Source organism: Chenopodium quinoa, unplaced genomic scaffold (genome assembly GCF_001683475.1).
Source record: "Chenopodium quinoa cultivar QQ74 unplaced genomic scaffold, ASM168347v1, whole genome shotgun sequence".
Lineage (NCBI taxonomy): Eukaryota > Viridiplantae > Streptophyta > Magnoliopsida > Caryophyllales > Amaranthaceae > Chenopodium > Chenopodium quinoa.
In genome coordinates, this window is record NW_018743906.1 from 521,076 (window position 1) to 527,648 (window position 6,573).

Consider the following 6,573-nt stretch of genomic DNA (forward strand, 5'->3'; position numbering starts at 1 on the left):
CGCGCCTTTCAAGATGTCTCTGACTACGCGCCCGCCCGATCGGGCGTAAGCTTGCCCGATCGGGCCCGGTCTCTTCCTCGACGCTTGGACTTTGGTTGGGATTGATTCTTCGGCCCAATCCGGATTTCCTCTTCGGGTCTTGAATACTTGGTCCAAATGCCCCGGTATCACACACCGAGCCCTTAATCACCGGCTCTAACCGGTCCTGGGCTTTAAAGATGGTCATGTCCTCCTAATGTCCGTAGTTGCTCCATGAAAAACCCGGATACGCTCTAAATGTGCAATTTCCTACAAAACTCAAGCAAAACTAAAAACACACTAGAAAACACCAATTAGTAATAAAAGTGGCTCTAAAGAGCCAAAAACACTACTAATTATGACCAAGGGACGGGGGTAAAACACTATATAAATTGGACACATCAATAAGATAAAATGTTTTGAAAATATGATCTTTTATTTTGAAAAATAAAATCGGTTTTATTTGGATAAAATCTTTTATTTTAGGATAAAATCAAATATTCAAAAGTTGTTACATTTGATTTTATCCATATTTAAAGTTGTTAAATTGGTAATTATCCATAATTAAAGTGGTTAGTTTTGGATAAGATTGATTAGGATATTCTGAGCATATTTCAAAAGGATAATAATTGATTTAAATAATGTGATTATCCCATAATTAGATTATAATATAATTGATTTTAAAATTAAATTATTTGATTGGCTAGTAATTACGATAGAATCTCCTAAATTTTTTAGGATAATCATGGAAGATTAAATATGATTTATCTTTCTAGATTAAAATATGATTTGGTTCTATCTCATGACTAAATTAAATATATGATATTTTATAAATCGTCATGAATAATATATGATATTATCTAATTATGATTAAAATATAAGATATTTTAAGAAATGCGTTGACTTTATTATGAACATTTGATGTTGTAGTTTGGACAAGCATGTTGAGTGATTTATTATATGACACTTTTATAATATATGATATTATGTTGCTATATATAGACTAGTATGACCCCATAGATTCTTAAATTCGATCTGCGCATCGTGATGTATTTTTGTAATCTAAATACGATCTCCGAACCATTAAGTATTTTTTTTAACTTTTATTTAAAGTAAATAGAATAGTTATTTAAATAGTGTTAGTTCAAAGAAGCCCATGAAGTGAAGGCCCAAAGGAGCAAGGTGGATGGAGATCCATGATGATTCAAGTGGGAGCAAATTCATTTCTAGTTTTCTTAGGACTAAGGGGTCATACTATGTCATGCTTTATTTTATTGCATTAGTAAATTATGCATGTTAGATTTTATTTATGTTGATTGATGATGCGCTAGATTTCACTAAATAATCACAACATAATAAATCTAGGTCTCGGTAATATTGAGGTAGCTTTTCCAATTAAAAACCCGATGAAACTTTTGATATTTATGATGGGTCATGCCTCAGCTAGGTGTCATATTATATCTTTGGGGAGTAGGGGTAAATCTCGTTTTACAATTTTAATTGGTTATACTCAACAAGGTTACCTAAAGAGTTTAGAACCTTGAAGCTAAGGGTAATAATTAAACATGTGATGATTAATTATTCAACCAAGAGTTACAAGAGTTGTAATCAGTAAAGAGTTTACTCATCTTGAAAATGTAATGGTTGATGGTAGGGCCTCAGTCCGGTCAATTATTGCACAAATAAAGGATCTTGGAATCACTTAAAATTCAATTAGGATCAATTAATTATTGAATTAAGTGTTTTAAAGTTACCTAATTAATGCTTTTATGGTACTTTAATTTTAATTAAACATAATTATTAAAATTTGCGTTATTATGACATAGATGGGTAGCCGTAATCACAATGACAACAAAGTTTACAATCTTCGACCATTCCTTGAGAAGGATAGGTTAACAGGGGATAAATTTTCCAACTGGGAAAGAATGCTAAGGCTTGTTCTTAAATCTGAAGGTAGAGAGGATGTCATTGACACCCCAATGCCAAGACCTCTGCCAGAAAATCTAACTGCGGCAGAGATCAAGAAGCACAAGGAAGCTCATGACAGAGCTATACCTATCACTTGCTTAATGATTACTACCATGGAGCCTAGTCTTCAAAAGCGTTTTGAGGAACAGGATGCTTACTCAATCATGCAAGAAATCAAAGCTTTGTTTAAGAAACAAGCTAGAGTTGAAAGGTATGACCTCCATCGTGAGATTCTGGATTGTAGGATGGAGAAGGGCGCCATAGTTCATGATCATGTTTTCAAAATGATCAGCCTAATTCAAAGTATGGAGAAACTGGGGCACCCATATAGTGATGATTTGGCAACATACATCATTCTCCATTCACTACCAGAAAGTTTCAACGAGTTTATCATGAATTTTAACATGACTGCCACTGCAAAGACTATGAATCAATTGCATGCAATGCTGGTTATGCTGAGAAACAAATCCCTAAGGAACCTAAGAAGGAAGTTCTTATGATTCAAAAAGGAAAGGGGTTCAAGAAGAAGGGGCAAAAGGCTAGTGCCAAGAGCAAGGGCAAGCAAGTTGCCAAGGCTCCTAAAAAGCCTAAGACAACTCCAATGCCCAAGGCTGCAAGTGAAAGTGAATGCTTTTACTGCAAGAAAAAGGGGTATTGGAAGCGAAATTGCCAGAAATACCTCGACTTCCTCAAGAAGAATGGAGCATCAACCTCAGGTATAATGTTATAAACATTTTAACTTTCACTTAGGTATGTGATACCAAGTTGCAGTGCTTAACATTGTGATGTTGCACAGTAACTGCAAACAAGTGAAGCTAGCAAGGAAATGGAGCTTGAAGGTGCATTAGAAGTATTTGAGTGGCCAGAGATAGCTTCATAGTTTTAAATTTTGATTAGTTTATCATGATTTTAGAACAATTTCCAGTTTTGATGAGACAATATTTCAGTTTTGTTAGACAACTGATTTGGTTTACTTGGCTTGGACAAGTGTTGATCCATGACCAAGGCAATAAATTGTTTTCATTTTGCTAGATATGAGTTAATTTTGTCTTATGGCATTGATATAAGTAGATCACAAAAGTAAAATTTAGAAGATTCAAAATACACTTACTGTAGGGAATATTTCAAGCATTACCCCAAACTTAAACCCCACTGTGATCATACACTTAAGCATGATGGCGTCCAAAGGGAAGGAAGCTAGAGCAAAAAAGTCGCCAACAAGTTTTAGGAACTTGTAAACCATTCACAGGGTGAAGGTTACACCCCTTAACGATTCTGGAGATCGTTAACTCCAATAGGTCTAGAACCATGACTGGAAGTTCGGGGATGAAGGTACAAATCCAACCTAAAAGAGACTGAACCTGTCCTAATAATAGGCCTCTACTTTATTATGATTGTATTCATGTGCGCTTTCTGACTAACATGCATTCAATAGGTTTACCCTAAACCTATTTATCTATGTTGGTTGAATATTAATGTACAAATAAAACTATTATTGGCGATCACTTGAATTATAATCAAATTAACCCTAAACAATATTATTAATTATCTTATTAAGCGTGATTACAAGTGCCAATTCCATTTAAACATGCATAAAAGGTGTGATCAAGCAATAACAATAAATATAAAATCAAGCAACACGATAATAATCATAAATATAATAATAATTAACATAATCATGTTAAAGCATAATAATAGCAAGATCCTAGACATGATACTAACAAGATTAATACAAACCCTAGCATGCCACTACACATTAAAAATCAAAGCTTTAGCCCTAACATGATACTAACATGCTATTAAGAAAGAAAATAGGAAGCATCACAGGAATCATAATAAGCATATTTGATATTATAACCTTTTCCCTAAACATGATACTAGGAATCATTGTAACAACCTAAGCATGAATTCTATATCATAATATTTATAAATCAATTAAAGCACTTACTTGGATGCCTCGTATCTCTTTCTAATAACAAAATACACACATTAGTAACTTCAAGGAAAATATAAAATCAAAATAATTAAATTAAATAATTGAAAGAGAGATTTGGGACCAAACCCTCAGAAATTAAAACCTTTCACGCCTAGGGCGAAGGCAACTTCGAACATGGCTAGGTGTGTCTAGATCTTGTGAATGCGGAATTTTGTTTGAGAAAAGGCTAGTTTAGAAAGAGTGAGAGAGAGAGTAATCAAGAATTTCTTGATGAGAGTTGGTGATAAGAACTAGATGAGAAGAATTGATGATTGAAAACGGAGGTTTTAGGAGGCTATTTATAGAAAAAAATCAGCCGGATATGATAAAAAACGAATCAAGTTTCGAAAAGAATAAAACACGACGTTGTCGCCAAACACGAGCCTTTCGCCAGACGACAGGGCTGTCGCCAGACGCTAGATCTGTCGCCAGGAGACAGACGTGTCGTACAACGCTGCAATCAGTTTTCCACGCGTTTTCTTATTTTGATAAAACTTAATCGTACGAGAGAGTAAAACTATAATTTCCTTAAAAACACTTCTTTTATTCTAATTAAATCTCTTAAAAGTCAATTTATCAATGCTAATCAAATTATGATTCAAAATAATCTTCTAGAAGATTCTAAAAGACTATAATCAATCCTAATCGCATTAGGAATGACAAATCAATAACAGGCCCTCCTGTAGATCATTGGACCGCATATAAAGATCAAACCAGGCCTAGTTCAGTAATTTGGCCATAACTTCCTCATTATTCATCGGAATTGGGATTATAATATATCGTTGAAAAGCTCTTTTCAAACCCGACCCAACTACACCATTATTGGACCCTTGATATGGACCAAACCAAAACTGGATTGGCTGTTTCAAAAAATAGATTTTTAAAACAGAGAGAAAGAGAAGAATAAAAACTAACCGCAACATTAGACTTTCCACACTTTCACTTCATTCGATTATAATTCAACGTGAAAGGTACTCATCACTGGGTTTAGTTTTGGGGAGACACAAATAGGTGTCTACAATTAGTTATAACAAGTAAGGTTACGTCACAATACCCACTTGCACATCCAAAGTTATGGATGGACTCTTATTCTTATATGATTATGAATCACTTGAGAATTAGAAGTCATGCTTGAAAAGTTAGGATGACCACGTTGCCTTTTAGTAGAAAGGGTAAAAGAAGCTAAAATGACCTTATGGAACTTATACATATGATGTATATGGACCAATAAGTTCAAAATTAGCAAAGAGATTTAACTACTTCATTGCTTTTATTAACGATTTAAGTAAATATATCGATAATTACTTAATGAGGTAAAGCTTGGAAACATTGAAATGTTCAAAATTCCAAAATGAAATGTAAAATCAATTTAGATGAACAATTTAACACCACAATATTATTGTAGTGATAAATATTTAACTCAAAAGGAATGATCATCTAAAGGGAATTGTTGAAATAATTCACAATCCAGAAACATTACAATTAAAGTGTATGTTTATGAAGAAAGAATCAAACTTTGCTTGCCATTGTTCGATCCAAGATTTAATGATTTACAAATATCATTCTGAGGATATACATTACAACAACAATTGCGAATATACTAAACTGGAAACTTAACAAAAGCAGTAGAAGAGATGTCATAGGAGTTATGATTTGGAAATGTTCCAAAAGTTATCTTTTCTAAACAGGATTAAGGGATATGAAATCAATGTAAAATGTTTACAAAGATGACATAATGCACCCTAAATCAGAAAAATAGTTCTTCATGAGTTTTCTCATGGAGACTAAGAGGTATTATTCCTACAACCGCGTAGAAACAAAGTGTTTGTTGCTCGCGATAGTGTCTTTGTAGAAAGACATACAAAGCCAAGTGGGAGTAAATTTAGATCTCGATGAGATTTGAGACGAGCAACAAATGGATGTGGATAACACTACATCAGAGATGAAGGCATATGAAATCAGCTAATTTGATAAAACATGTGTCGAAGCAAGCTAATTTCACTAGCGAGGCTCTATCGTCCCACTAGAATGAAAGGCTTCAAAGAGTTGAAGAGAATAATTCTATTGTCGCTCATACCTATCGTAGGTTACTTGGGATCAAAACAAACAGTTTGTTGAAATTCTGAGAAACGGTGGATTCTAAAATTTTCTTATTAGAACGGTTAGAATCCATGCCCTACAAGCAAGCTTTGGATAAGTGCCAACTCAGGAAATGGCTTAAATCCATGAAATCCAGTATGGACTCCATTTTTGTAAAGGTGTGTCAGTCCATAATAGTCTTACAAATAGGGTCAAACCTATTAGTTGGATATGCCTGTTCGGATTATTCTAGTTATGGATATCAAAATCACCTTCATAAAATGTTCTTGATGGTGAACATGTATATGATACAACTTAAGAGTTTTGAAATAAAGAAATTCCTAGAAAGTTTTGCAAACTTCAGAAATTCATTTATGGATTGAAGTAAGCATCAGGGAGTTGGAACATTCGTTTTGATTAGGCAATTAAACAGTTTGATTTCCTTAGTAGAATGAAAAGGGAATCTTGTACAGAAAAGAAGTTTAGTGGGAGTAATTGGTCTTCTTAGTCTAGTATGTAGTTGACATACAGTT